This window comes from Chelonia mydas, chromosome 11, assembly GCF_015237465.2.
Source record: "Chelonia mydas isolate rCheMyd1 chromosome 11, rCheMyd1.pri.v2, whole genome shotgun sequence".
Lineage (NCBI taxonomy): Eukaryota > Metazoa > Chordata > Testudines > Cheloniidae > Chelonia > Chelonia mydas.
Genome location: NC_051251.2, coordinates 41,088,074 through 41,104,129, shown reverse-complemented (window position 1 = coordinate 41,104,129; position 16,056 = coordinate 41,088,074). Strand labels below are relative to the sequence as shown.

General features: G+C 39.4%; 1 pseudogene; it reads left to right on the top strand.

Moving 5' to 3' along the window:
• Positions 1–16,056, top strand: part of LOC122462431 — a 213,028-nt pseudogene that overhangs the window by 83,947 nt on the left and 113,025 nt on the right.

Here is a 16,056-nt window from a genome sequence, read left to right as displayed (position 1 = left end):
TATACCCCCATTTACCTCACAATTTTTTTCCTTCTGTGGTGTCAACCTCTTTCAAACAGCTGTGGAATACTTTGATCATGTCCTCTCTCTTGTTTCTTAGCCAAACTAGGCACATTACATCTGTCCTCATAAAAATCTCACTAATCTTCTGATAATTTTTGTTGCTTTTCTCCGAATCCACATGAATGTGATAATTGATAATATCTTTCTGGTAATGTGGTGCTTAGAACTGAATGAAATAGTCCAATAGCAGACAAACGAGAGACGGACAGAGAGACACTGTTAGCTCCCTGCTCCAGGGCATGATATATTTGAGTAGCACAGTCCCAAATCACATCAGTCAGACTGGTCATGCCTGTGATATCTACATATGACCTTTCACTAGCATCCACTTTCCCCACCCAAATTCCTAATGATTTCTACCTCCTTGACTCCATACACCCTCCTGCTCAATATCCCTAAGTTAGCAATGAGTTATACAGTATGTGATGCACATATGACAAACTGTTAGAAAGAATATCTTCCCCTCCTTATTATCTCCTTTTGTCTGGTTCTCTGTGTCTGTCTAGTATCTACCACAGTTCCTTCTAGATCCCTCACAGTTCATTAGAAGGTTGCTCAATTTATTAGGAACCAATCATGCATTCATACATTCGTCCATCTGAAGTGCACTTTTAAATGTTAGACTATACACTAATCAAGTTGAACATGATAATGAGAGCACGTTCACATTGTTAAGGTAAATGACCCAATGCACTCAGAGTGAAGACATATTTGAACTACAGTTTGTGCTTTTCATTGGAATATTGAACATTCCTGGAAACGCTTAGAGCCTTGTTTTGTAGCTGCCTTGCAAATGTGTGATTATCATTACACTGCTGGTAGGACACTGGCCATTTCATTGTTGTTTTGTGAGACATTACTAGTTGCCACTATCTGAGGAGGATTCTGTGGTGAATTGTATGTAAGTTGGACTATAAATGCCTCAGTGCTGCACATGTGCACACACATTTCACATTTTTACAAGTAGAAATGTCACAGTGGTGAGTGGTACAGCCCACATGCAGAGATTGGATGCTCGAGGCCTGCGCACATTGAAGTCAGCAGGTGTTTTGCCATTAAATTCATTGCAAACAAGATTGGGGCCTACAGCTGTGTGAAATGAAAAAACAAAAGGGTTGGAAACAAAATATATTGTTAGAAATATTAGGGGCATAGAGCAGGTAGAGTAGGCTGATCAGAAGTTTCTCTTCTTCATGTTGAATAGGACCTGTCCTGGGATAATGATTTGACCATGGGGAAGTGAGATCTCAGAGGCAGATATATCAAATTACAGGGGAGAACATAAAATTGATTTGTGTTAAATAAGGAATTCCTCTCTGGGAGTCTATGTGAACACTGGGCTGCTTAGGAGAGTAATGGGCCTGATCCTGCAGCCCATAGATTGCTCAGGTGAGCAAAAGTGGCAGGATTGGGCCCCCAGGTCTATAATCTTGTGTCAGGAAGCTCAAACAGTTAGGACTTGCACAGTGTGTTCTGTACTTTGGGTGGTTTATTACTGGGCACTTTTCACTTGGAACAATTTCAGGTAAACCCGAGACTGCAGCTGATTGCCTAGTGTCAATAAATTCTAGTACAGAACAGGGACTTAGTACAGTAGTCACTTGTTAGTCCAGGGGTCTGGATGATGCTCTCATTGAGGCTCCATGGCTCCAAGGGGGGCATAGGGAGTTGGGATGGAGGTTTACATAGCTCCTGAGCCATGCAGCCCTGGTCAGGCAGGGCATGTAGGTGCCTTCAACTTAACCAATACTCCTCTGTTCTTACAACAACACCTTGTAAGATAGTAAGGCCAGAAATTTTATCCCTTCATTTTAAAGAAAGCAACTGTACAGGGAGTTAATCTTTATTGTAGACTCAGCCCTTTTGTGACTTTTGAATACAATAGCTACAATGTTTGGTGGCTGGTGGTGATCTTTTTTTTTTTTGCAAATGCTATAATTTACAAGATACTTTCATTGGTTTATATTGTTGTGGCTGTGCCACTTGTATTCTTAACTGGAAATGACATAAGAAAAATAGGCATTGTGCCAAAATTCCTATGGATATTTATATATCAGTAAAATCCAAACTGGAGGAGGCATACAGGACAGCTGTATTTTCTGTGTTCTCAAACAAGCTTAACATGTGAAGGTGATAGGAAGCCAAACCCAGCCTGGAGTCAGTGAGAGGAAGAGGGTGTGGAAGCTGGATGCGGATTGTACATTAATAAATATTAGCTTGCTTGGTTGAGGTGAAAGGATTTGTACAGAGAAGTAAAATAACTTTATTTGTGATATTTCCAAGGAATGGGTCAGTATACAAGGCCCAGATGCTCTTGGCAATGTCCCCTCCCCGGAAAGCCAGCAGCATCCATAGTGAGCAACGGCAGTGCTGTCAGTGAGCCATATTTTCCCACATGGATGGAATGAAGAACAGTTTTATATAAGGGGCTGTGCTGTTCGAGGGGCATGCAGCCCCATTTCCATAGATCAGGGTAAACTGTAGCTCAAGAAGAACTAACATCATTCACTCTCTCTGCCTGCCAATACAGGATTGTTCCCAATAATAAATTTTCTAGTGTTTCTAGATTTAAATGTCCCGAGCAATGGGGCTTCACCACTTTTCTTGGAAGTCTGTCAGAGTCATCTGACTGTCAAAATATTTCCCCTGATAGTCCATTTGCATTTTCCCTCCCTTAATTTCTTCTCAGTAATGTAGCTATCACTTTTCTGTTTACATCTTTCCAATATTTTTAGACTATTATTTCCTCCTTAGTCATTGTTTAGCAAGCTTGACATATTTCGCTTTTTTAAAAAACTATCACATACTATTAAATTTTACCCAGTTTCCCCTGTATTGAGCCCAATAACTTTTATTTGACTTTAAGCGTGTTTTTGAGAAAGACATCAAATCTTGATTTGAAGTCACCAAGAGATTCATGGATCATAAGGTTACAAGGGATCACTGTGATCATCTAGTCTGAGTCTCATAATCCAGGCTATAGGATGTCCCTGAATTAACTCCTGTTTGAAGTAGAGCATATCCGTTAGAAAAACATCCAGGGTACTACTTCTCTTGGTAGTTTGTTCCAATGGTTAATTAACATCACTATTTTAAAAAATGGTGTTCCAATGATTGATTAACATCACTATTTTAAAATTTTTTGTTTGAATTTTTCTGGCTTCAGCTTCCAGCCATTGCTTCTTGTTATGCCTAAAAAGTCCTTTCGTTCCTGGTATTTTCTCCCTGTAAAGATATTTATACATCATAATTATGTCAATTCTCAATCTTCTTTTTGATAAACTAAACAGATTGAGCTCTTTCAATCTCTGATTGGTAAGGTATTTTTTCCATCCCTTGGATCACTTTGGTGGCTCAGAATATATTGGGGGAAAATAATCCCTTCCTGACCCTTACACGTGGCTGGCTGAAACCCCAAAGCATGAACTTTTAGGAACATAATACAGAAACCACAAGTGGGCCCAAGGATTGCCAAACCCTGCCTTCTATAGTTGCTTGTCCACATAGATCTTTTTCAGAGCTACTGTTTTCTAGGATCCAGTTCCCCCAACCCCCATTCTGTAGGTATCCCCTGCATTTTGTTCTTAGATGTATGACTTTGCCTTTGGCTCTATTAATACTAATTTTGTTTGACTGGGCCCATCCTACCAAGGGATCCAGATGGCTCCACCAATCTTTGTGTCATCTGCAAATTTTAGCAGCAGATTGTATATTTACTTTCAGATCATTGATTAAAATGTTGACTAGTGTCATTTTGATTCAGATATGTGCCTCATGGGAATTGTAGTTTGGTTGCCTCATGTCCCCACTCTCCTCTATGGTCTTGGTTCTTCAACTGTACTATGTATCTCAGGACACACCCTGGCCAATGACTCCCATGATGCAATTCTTCCTCTCTCCAAGAAAGGAGACTGTTTATCATGGGAGCTGTAGTACCAGGGAGCCCAGCCTATAGAAGAGAATGGGAGCCCAAATCATCTGAACTACAGCTCCTGTGGGGCTCCATGGCAGCATTTCCATATCACAATATTCAGTTCAGCTGAAATTTTTCTGTATTTGAATTTCTGCTGAAAAAGCAAAGGTTTTCCCACTGAAAAACCCACTTTTCAACCAGCTGTACCTTAACCATTGTTGCTGCTCTTCTCTGAACCGCCTGAGATTTGATCATGATGAAAAGGCCAAAGTTGGGTGTCGTTTTCCATTGTGGTTGCACCATAATCATGGATAGTAGTGAAGGCACTTTTACTTCCTTGGTCTATGGTGTTCTTTGTTTATAGCCATGAGCCTATCTTTTTTTCTTTCCTGCCATTTGTATTGCTAACTCAAGTGTAATTTGCTGTTTGCTATCTCCATCAGCACTTCTTCAGTGTTACTACTTTCCATTTTCTCTCTCCTATTGAATGCATGGTTCAGCATTATTTCATATTTGCCCAGATATTGTAGCTTGCATTTTTCTAAATATGAGTCAACAGTGTAACACCGTTGCGCAAAAAAAAAAAAAAATCAAACATCATTCTGGGATGTATTAGCAGGAGTGCTGTAAGCAAGACATGAGAAGCAATTCTTCTGCTCTACTCCACGTGGGTGTAGGCCTCAACTGGAGTATTATGTCCAGTTCTGGGTGCCACATTTCAGAAAAGATGTGGACAAATTGGAGAAAATCCAGAGAAGAACAACAAAAACGATTAAAGGTCTAGGAAACATGACCTATGAGGGAAGATTGAAAAAATTGGGTTTGTTTAGTCTGGAGAAGAGAAGACTAAGAAGGGGACATAACCATTTCACGTACATAAAAGTTGTTACAAGGAGAAGGGAGAAAAATGGTTTTCCTTAACCTCTGAGGATAGGACAAGAAGCAATGGGCTTAAATTTCAGCAAGGATGGTTTAGGTTGGACATTAGGAAAAACTTCCTGACTGTCAGGGTAGTTAAGCACTGGAATAAATTGCCTAGGGAGGTTGTGGAATCTCCATCATTGGAGAGTTTTAAGAGCAGGTTACATAAACACCTGTCAGGAATGGTCTAGATAATATTTAGTCGTGCCATGAGTGCAGGGGACTTGACTAGATGACCTCTCGAAGTCCCTTCCAGTCCTATGATTCTGTGATTGTTTAAGAGGTATCCTTATCCCTGGAGTTCAGTTCATAGATTCGCCAGTCACTACTCCATTGTCACAGTTTCTATATCAGATGCCCATTTTGGTAGAGCTGTTCCATAATCATTATTCAGACAGGTACTCCAATCTCTTCCCTCCTTGAGGGGCAACTGCAAGTCGCTTACCTACAGTAGGATCCATGTGGAAGAGTGCTCACAACAAAAAGAGGTTACTTACTTTCTTGTATCTGGTGTTCTTTGAGATGCTTTGTCCACATGGATGCCATGACTTGCCCTCCTTCCCCAATGATATTGAACCTTTATCTGGATTTCTGTGTTAGTTAAGGAACTATATGGCAGTTGGGGCTGCTCTGCCTTTTATACCCACACTGTAAGGGCATGAAGGTATACAAGAGGGTGCTGGCTAAAAGATTCTGGGGTTGGCTGCACCAGGTGAGTGCTCCTGCAGTGGGATCCTTGTGATTCTAGAAGAAATCCAGCTGCTGTAAAGTTAATACTTTTGGGTTTTTTTGTGTGCTATTTCTCCACACTTGGTTTATATCCATCCATTTTTCTTCCTTGTTTTGCTTTATTCTGCTTTTTGTATTTTCTCACTTCCTCTTCCTGTTATATATCACTAGAGCAGAGCCTTAATCAAAAAATCTCTGCAGTTTGGGGAATGTTGAAAATCCAGTCCAGAATTTAGCAATTGGAGCACATCTTTAAAGTTTTCTTGCATGTGCCCTTTGTCTTTTTTCGCCACTTTTTAAAAATTGTTTAACTTCATAACAGCCTTTAAGATCTCCTTCCAACACCTTTTATCTGCAGGGGTTTTTCAGTCTACTTTTCCACTTAAACTTAGAACAAAGCATTCCAAGTTCCCCACCCTCTTTTTCCTTTGCCTTTTCTTGTAGTTAGCTCTCCTGCAGTTCCTTATTGCTAGGCCTGACAGCTCAGTTGAAGAAAAATGGCAGTACTGCAGGGCATGATAAGTGCAAAGGTTTGTGGCGAGGAAAATTGTGCTGTAATGTTACATTAGTCTCCTTGCTTGATGAATAGAATATACTGGTTGCTGGACAGGAGCTTTGTTCTGAAAGGTCAGGGTGGCTCAGAGTCTGCATTAACATTGGTTGGGTTGTGATAAAATATGGATTTTAATACTTAATAAAAATATTTGTTTGTTATGTGGGCTGTGTAAAATGTATGATGTCCTTACCAAAGTGGTATAATTAATAGTTTTTTTGTTCAATGGCCAAACCTGGGGAGAAAAGACATGTTGACCCAAAACAACTCTTTTTTTGAATTTTTTGATAAAACAAAAAAGTCAAAAGAATTTTGTTTCATTTTGTTTGTGAGGTATTTTTGCCTTTAAAAATAAAATTTAAACAAATTCTGAATGAAAAATCATCTTGAATATAAAAATCAAAACGTTTTGTTTGGAAAATTTAGATTTTTTTTAGTCACAATTTGGCACAAATTCACTAAATGCTTTGATCAACCAGTATATGCATTTTTTGGCTACACAAGTTTTGTCTGAAAAATTTCACTTAGCTCTAGTCCTTATCTATTAATTTCTTTGCTTTTTAAGTTACTTGAGTTTTGAAAATGATGTCATACTACAGGTCAGAACATTGTTGGCTCTTAGCAGATTTAATGGGTTTTGAAACCAAATGTTTTAATTTTGTAATTTCCCAAAGTTTATTGATTGTTTAGTTTGTTTTAAACATCTTTTATGGTTTTATTTTGTGTAGTCCTAGAAGATGTAGTCTTTACCACGAATAAGATTAGAGTTCTGTTCAAAACTCTGCTACAAACTTCCTACAAAGTATGATCTTTGACAAATCATTTAAGCCTGTGTTCCTCAGTTACCCCATCTGGACACTGCTAGTGGAGGATTTTGGAGGGAAAGATGGGAGGAGAAGTAATTTTACTGGAGGATGGAGTTTCTTTTCACTTTTGAAAATAGTCAGTTGAGAGACTGATGATGAAAATATTTTTGTCATCTTATTTTGGGTGGGTTGTTTTTGGCTCCTCAGTCAGTTTCATTGACAGAGATAGAAACATGGTCCTTTATGTTCAGAGTAAACATGGCAAATTTTAGGTCAAGCCAAAGCTATAAAGAGAAAAAGATTTGTACAATGGAAGGTGATTACAGCCTTCATTAAGAAAAGTCTACCATTTCTCCATGTTAAAATACTTTGTGCTTATCTAGCACCTTACACACAAGGATCTCAAATAAAAGACGGTAATTAAGCCTTGCAACATCCCTGTCAAGTAGCTATTCAGTATCTATTATGCTTGTGGGTAAACTGAGACACAGAGAGGTTAACTGACTAAGGGCAGGTCTACACTTAAAATGCTGCAGCGCTTCAGTGATGGTGTTACTATGCCGACGGGAGAGCTTCTCCTGTCAACCTTGCTACCGCCTCTCGCTGAAGTCGGTATAACTGCGTCGCTCAGGGTGTGGATTTTTCACACCCCTGAGCGACATAGTTATACCCATGTAAGTTTATAGTATAGACCTGGCCTTTCTCAAGAACACATTTCTCTCTTAATGGCAGATGCAAGAAAAGAACTCAGAAACCCTGTTTCCCATTAGACATGCTGTTTTATGCCTAAGCAGTGCTGTTTTAGCACTCGTGACCTTTCGACTCATGACTTGTGTTAATATGTTGCATATGCACAGCCAGACAGTTGGAACACAACTGAAGGTGTGGGATTTATTCAATATGAAAAACACATCACAACTATACATTTTTCTATCTGCCTCCTCCAGTTCACAGGTTTGTATAAATAATGGTGCATTACAGGCCCTATATTTTATTTTTTATTTGGAGCCTTGTAGAGAGAAATCTTTTTTTTCTCCACCACTCACTAGATTCTAATTTTATCTGCTATAGAAGCTGACTTCATACTTCATTTCTGCCAACGATATGGCTATTTTGTACAGTGTGAATGAAGTACCTGGTGTGATAAATATTAAAGTATATCTGCAATTTCATTTTCAAAAGAAATTGGTGCTTTTCTGAGAATGAAACTATTGCTACAGAATTTACTCAGTTTCCCAATTTTAATTCTGATCTTCTTGGATAGTATTTCATTCCAACTAGCTGGTAAGGCAATTCAACATCATTTTTTTTCATTTATATCCATGTTATATTATTTCAACATAATCATACAGTAGTGGAATGAGTTATGTTTTTAGCATGCCATTTATATTTGAAAATGTGTGTATAGATATTGCAATAATTTTAATATTATATTTCACTATCTTACCAATGTCAGGAAAATGTAGTATCCTACTACATTGAGTTATAAACGCCATATAATGTAATCTTACTAGACTATTTAATTTCTGATCTTTGCTTAGTGTTAATTTCTGATCTTTGCTTAGTGTTTAAAAATAATTCGCTGTTGTTACAAAATTAAGATTATGATAAATATAAATTCTGCTGTATATTTCCACTTGTTTAATCTTGCATATTAATTCACTTATCACTACACTGGAGTATTAAAAACAAACTCTTTGATTTATAGTCGTGTTTAAACTCTTTTAACTGCATAACATACATCTTTTCTTTGTCTCTAACACACACATGCCTTGAGTTTTTTCTTTGCAAGTAGACTGTCTTGATTCATTCTCCTGGGACAGTTTGCCTGAGATGTTCTGTGGATTTACTTTTGGAGAAGGGGAAGCCAATTATGCTAATCGGAAATCCTGGGGTTGGAAAAGCAGTCCTTGTGTCCGACAAGGTTACCAAGCTATCAGAAGGTTACATGGTGGCCAAAGTCCCTTTCATTTTCTACACAACATCTGCTATGCTTCAGCGTACTTAATTGTAACTGTTCTCCACTCCTAGGACCTGATTCTCCTCTCACTTAACCTCTCTCTTTACCAGTGTGACTCGATTCATTTCGATAGCATTACTATTGATTAGCACTGGTTTAAGGGAGACGAGAATCAGGCCTTAAAATTGTAAGCCCTGTGTCATTTATTTATCATAAGGACACACGCACATTCAGTTTGTGCGTAACCAACCCAAATAGCTCAGTTAATGGTTGACAGTAACTCTCCAAAAGAAATGTTGTCCTTTCTAGTGGAAGAGTTCACATAATGTTTACCATTTCCTTTTCCAAGCTAGACGTGGTATTCATGTAGCAAATCACTAATTTAATGATGAATAACTATCTTTCACTATTGAAAATGTTGTGCATGAAGTATTAGATTTTTATAGTATACAGCAGGAGAGTGAGCTTGCAAGTAAAGGAATGCTATTAGTCGAGGCTCAATACCTGATGTAAAATTGTTAAACTCTGGTGGAAAATGGCCTGATTCCAAAAGTTTATTTTTTACCACCTTTATTGTAATAGAGAATTTGAAAAATACAGCCACTATTTATGTAGGTTCTACAATATTTTGCACTATGCTACAACGGAGCCAGCAGAAAGAGCACCAGTTCATGAAAAAATCCTCTGTAAGTGATATTCTGCTATTGCTGATGATGTGCAACCAAAGAATTAACCAAAAGAAAAATGAAAAACAAGGGCTAAAAGAGACTAGGTGGCTCAGAGATTGGCAATGGGATAAGGAGCATTTAACTTCCAGGTCATTGGTTCAAATTGATAATGTGAACAAATCATTACCTGACCATTCCATTACCTATGAAAAATGAATTGAAGCCCTTAGTTAAGTTTCTAAGATATGTGTCTGAATCACAGAAGCTTTGGTACCCATGCAGGCAGACTGAGCAAAGAGGGCAGAGGTATAGTGTGTATATATAGACTGAACTAGACTCTCCACCCTAGCAGAGGTCCTCCCAGGTCACTGTGCGGAAAACATGAGCTCCCTCTGCCTGTATGGTACCAAGTCTGCAATTCTGTGACTGACAAAGCGAAGAAGGCTTCATTCTTAAAAGCTGTCAGGCAGTCATCTACTCTCTACTAGCCCTAAATTCACTTAAAATAAATGTAGGGAACTAAAGGGAGAAGTGCAAAATGGTAACCTTGTTGGGCAACATTTTATTTCAAAATTTTAAGAGACTGTTTAAAACAATGGAGAATATAAATAAACTGTAAACTATATGAAGTACTTGAGACTCCCTTTTAAGTTTATTTAACGGTTTGTCATAATTTCTTCTGTTGTGGTAACCATCAGATATTAAAAATGAACAGTAGTAACAACAGTCTGTGTCCATAAATAAAAGAGTGATACCTGATTAGGTTTTCTGGTTTAAAGGAGGGATGTATGGAATGCAATTCGTCTAAATTATTATCCAAAGAGCAACATTTGGACCCTTAACCTGCAAACACTTCAGCAGGCGCTTCACTTTAAGGACATGAGCTGTCCGGTGGGAGGATTCATGTACTTAAAGTGAAGCACCTGGTCAAGTGTTTGTAAGCATGAGGCCTTCTGCTATACAAATGCCTCAACATTTATCCTCTCACAACATTTCTTCCATTGATAGGTGTTCTCAAAAGACCCTTGGAAAAGAAAGCTAGAAGAAATTATTCTCTCCCAGGTGCTAAAATAATTATTTAATTGATGATCTTAATGTGCCTGAGGTTGATGCCTATAGTACTGTCCAACCTCATGCTCTAATTACACAACCTCTTGACTACAGTTGCTGGCAAAAAATTTTAAAGTTGTCAGTGTTACTGATATTTATTTGAAGAGCTCCTATTACAGCAAGTAACTCAGATCCTGATTTTATATCCAAAGGGCCAGATCTTTGAACCAGTGTGCAACCTGTGTGAAGTTGAGCATTTGGGATCTCCATGAAAGCACACCCCCACCCCCACCCCCAGCATGTATCCTCCTAAATTTGTGGAAGGCCAAGAGCTGTCTGTGTGGCAACATAGCTGTACCATAGCTGTGCTGTAAGGGAAACTCCTAGAACCATCCTTCCTGCATGGAGAGGGGCTGTGGGAAAGCAAATTAAATCTTAGGCTGCATTAAAATTTCTGTGATTACCTTGCTGCAGGTATCCCTGTCATGCTCCCTCTCCATGTACAGACTGTGAGACTCCTAGTGATCTCTCTGGTGATCTGGAGGCAGGGATGTGAAGGCAACTGACTTCTCCATGGGAGAGGTGGTAGGTCTGTGTGCAGAGGAGAAGCTCTGTGGGGAATCTTGTGGAGATTATTTCCCTCCATTTCACAGAAATGTTTTGTAAAAGGCTGGTGAAATCATCTCACAGACGGGGCTTGTATTCTTGGCATGAACACAGGAGTTTGTGTCTCACTGTGGTGATTGCTGGTTTTAGTTTAGATGGCTGCATTTCTAAATTTTGTCTACTATCTCTGGGGTTGTGGCAATGAGTGTGTCTGATAGGAGCTTAATGGTGTGGGCCCAGAAAGAAATACAGGCTAGGAGGGAAAAATGCATAGTGGAAGCTAGAGATTAATCCTATTTTTCCGAGGATTCCATGTTTGTTTCAGTTAATTTTGCATTTTCGGAACATGCAATCTTTTTAGAAAAAGAGCTATTGAAAGTAAAAGAAAGACCCCAAATAAACTTCTCTCTTATTGATGCTCCTGGACAATAAGAATACAGAAGTGTTACTGCTTGTGCAGAATGCTTTGTAGGAAATTAAACTACAGAACTTTCATCTTATTTCTATACTAGGCAACTTCCACCAGCTACCAGGATAGCCCAGAAAGTGCTGTATTATAACTAGCATAACCAAGACACACAATGTGCGCAGTGTATCCTGCCCAATCATATAATGAGTAAATATCATTGGACTGGGGCTTCTATTTCTATCCAGTATTACTGACCATCTGTAATCCTGCCCAATGTCAGTCCAGTGTACGCCCACACAGCTCAGTTAAAATAAAGGACTAAATACTGTACAGTACTTTATTGATCTTAAAATGATAGTGTTCCCTTTGGAGATACAGAATATTTAAAGGAGATATTTACATTTAGAGATCCATAAAATGTCAGATTTACAATTTTTGATGAAAAAGAATGGTCTGCCGTAAGGATGAGCACATTTTAAAATTTTCTTACAAAAAGTATTGAACCCAACAGAAGTCGTCTTATGACGATGTCTTATTTCTGGCTGCACTGAGGTTTCTTGTGAGGTATCTGTTCAACATGTTGTCTGTCTATCAGCAATCTATTAGGCAGCAGATTCTGTCTGTGTCATCTGCTCCCCTGGGTCCACTGATAAATACATTTGAAGCTGGGGTGAAGCCATGCTCATTTTTATGCTGGACTCTAGCTTCTCCCAGCTATTTGTATCATTTTGTTCTCTGTACCAAAAAATGTATCTGGGAAGAGTCTGTTTTTGACATTCAGGATGTAGAAATCATCACTTTTCATCACATGCAGACTTAACATTAAAAGTCAACTCAAAGTTTTGATTTGTTAATTTGAGGGCACACAACATGCTGGGTACAATGGGACAGCTTGAGTGTGACCGTTCTGTTCCATCCTTCTGTTGCTACTGTAAATATGCAGCAAAACTACTACCAATATTTTCATGAAAAATGTGCCTCCTACAAATCGGATTGATAAACATGAAATATTTCCCCTCCACTTATGTCATTTTCCATGTAGATGCGCTTTATACTCGTCTAAACCTAGCACCTTATGCATCTATGGCAACAGAGATATCCTTCTGTGTTTCACATACTCTCCATTTTTTGACAGAAATTTCATTGGGAAGTCAATGATGGTAATATTTCCCACTTTTATAGCAACTTTCATCCAAAGATCTCAAGGCATTTTATATAATCATGGTGCGGCAGTCATGAAATCCTTCTCAGTCCTTTATCAAAACTACAGACCTCAGTGTGTTTTTTGTCTGAACATGGATTCAGGGTTAGACTGGACAAAGTAAACCACACAACATCCTTGTGAATTGGGCAAATATGATCAGATCTAGTTTTACAATAGGTAAGCAAGGATCCAAAGAAGCTAAATAAATTGCACAAGGTCATAGTACAGCAGTGGCATACCTCAAGTCAGCTCTTAGAACAGAACCCAAGAGTTGAGTGCTATAAGGACTATATAATAGTCCCTTTTGAAAGGACACTTACAAAACTTTGGTACATTACTGAAAAGGATATCTGTTCTCCACTGTAAGAGAAAATGTTGGAATTAGGCCAACCATATGAGGATCTCTCCCCTGTAGGTGGATAAGGTAGCATGGCAATTTTGAAATGCCTGGCGAGTAGAAGAGATTTGTGACATAGCTGGGTACAATCCAGACTAATGAGCAGCTATGTCATCCCTTTCCTGCAACCCTGGGTGCCTTGCAATGACTTCCTGAAGTAGCTCCCACCTGAGCCACTCACAAACAGCCTTCCAGCATGCATGCCACACCCTGAGTGTCTGTGTCTAACTGCAGCCTGCCAGCCACACCTGGGTTTCACTCTGGCTCTCACCAGCCTCGGTTATACTACAGGGTGACCCCAACACGACACTCAGTCTTAGATTTCCCCCCAGAAATGTATGTCCTGTACTGCCCAGCCCTATCTTGGACAGTACAAATTATATTAAATCCATTATTCGTAAAATATGTCAGCTCATTATCTCAAATAGTTATTCAGAGACTTCAGTTTAAACACACTGGATTAGACAAAACAGCAAAACAAGTTTATACAAGTGAGTACAAGTAATGAGGCATAAAAGTCAGAAATAGTTACAAGAAAAACAAAGATAAGATGTTTTACTAATACTGAACTTAAACTATATCAGATCCAAACAAAGTTTCTTACCATGTTTTCAGCTGTCTTACTGACCAAATCCGGTAGGGCAGGACCCCTCCTCCAGAGTCCAACAAATGCTTCCTTTGTCACTTCAGGTGCAGTGAATGCAATGGGCTGGGGGAGAGAGAGGTGTCCCTTGGGATGTTTGTCCCTCCTTTGGATCGTTTCAGTCCCTTCTCTTTAAAGCCATTTTCAGTCGGGCACTAGGAGACAAAAAAGAGTCACTGTGGAAGAATATTCCCTGCTGGTTTTTTCTCACTTGGTTGAACTTTCTGTCTTTCCTTCCCTGCTTGATGACTTTGTTTACTGTTTAAACGCAAATTAAGCAGAGTACACATTCCTTTGTTTAGGACAGACCTGTTTGCCAGCTTCTGTTTGGGCAGAGTGGTAGGGTTTGGAACATCATACAGGGAAATCTTATAACTTTACATATGATGTTGCCACACACATTGTATCAGGATGATACTGACCATCAAGTTGAGTTTTCAAATGTTACCTTACAAGACATGCCTTGTACAAAACTTACTACAATGGGGTGTAGGGTGTGTACCCGGGGGTACATTCTGTCACAAGATGGCATGGCACATACATATCAGCTCTCATTCTGTGCACCCATAGTTCTGATTCTCACCAAGCACCAAGTGCTAATTGTTGCTGGCTCATGCTTCTTTGCCTGGAGTTGGGATGTTTAACACTATTGCAGCCCTTTTTTTTGGAGTGGCTGACAGCTGTTTTTTTCCCCCTACTTGATGGTTATTTTAAATCTGCCAATATAATTTGGTGAGAGGAGGCCACATTTGGAGCCTGTCAACCTTGACAGTGTTCCTTAAAAAGATTCAAATGGTGTGTAAGGGAGTTTTAACAAAGGAGGGTTTTTTCAGTTCTTTTAACACAGGGCTACATAATCAGCCTTTCTTGTAGCAGCATTCAGTGTGAACATCTGTCAATAGAAATCTCAAACGGTGAATATACAATTGAACTTTATTATCCCTTTGTTATTTTGTAACTACATAGGTATGACAGACAAACTGATTTTAAAAGAAATCCACAATTGTCAGTATGTCATATGCCTGAATCTTACTGCTGGAAGTTTTTCAGTACATCAGCGTCTTCAGGGAGGTGCTGTAAGTGCCACACTTCGTTAAAACATGTTTCCTTTCAGTGAGTAAATGTTTCTCATTTGAGCTATTTTAATTTGAGCGTGAAAGGTTTAAACTTTTTATTACATGCTTGCAAAGCTGTCATGTAGAACTAGCTCTTGCACTGCACAAGTGTGGATTGACAAACATATAAGCACCAGATAAAAGGTGATGAGCGGGCTGGGGAACACAGGGAAACCTGATCCTGCTTTAATGAAAGCAGCTTTCAAGGTATCCCCACCTCGTAGCAGAAATAAGGCCACAGCGATAAGCATTTGTTTAGCATGATGAGGATCATGTTCAAGACGTTATCTGAAGCGTTCAGCACAAGCTCTGCTGTTTGGACCCTACAGAGAGTAAGAGAGAGAACTGCTAAGGGCATGGCTACACTAGAGCGTTTACAGCAGCGAGGTTGCACCGATGTAGCTGCGCCGCTATAAGCTCTCTAATGTAGCCGCTCTAAGCCAGTGGGAGAGTGCTGTCCCCTCGGCTTAATGACTCCAGCCTCTGTGAGTATCAGAAGCTGTGTCGGCAGTGGCACTGTCCACACCAGCACTCACGTTGCTCAGGGGGTGGTTTATTCACACTCCTGAGCAACATAAGTTATGCTGACAGAAGCTGTAGTGTAGATGTATCCCAGCTTACTTCTGCTGAGCATGGAGAACTCTTTGTTTGCCTTGCCTGCCTTTGGGTTTTAAACTGCTGCCCATCACAGTAGTATCTGAGCACCTTCCACATAAAACCAATGGGGCAACAGTGACGTCCCTAGTAGACTTCATGAAGTCTCTGGCACTTTTCCTTTTTCAGGGTAAAAACTCTGCTCGGGGCAAAGCTTTTGTTTTTAAGATTGGTAATTTACTTTTGTTAGGGCATTGGTTGTTTGTGGTTAGTTTCAGGATTGTGCATTGGCTTGGTTTTTTAGTTGGTTGGGGTGTATTAGGTCAAAGGGGCTGTCAATGTTGTGAGGATCTTTCCTATGGTGAAAAGGTCTTTTTTATCCCTTGTAGTTAACATCACACCTGGGCATAGTTTCCACTTGTACT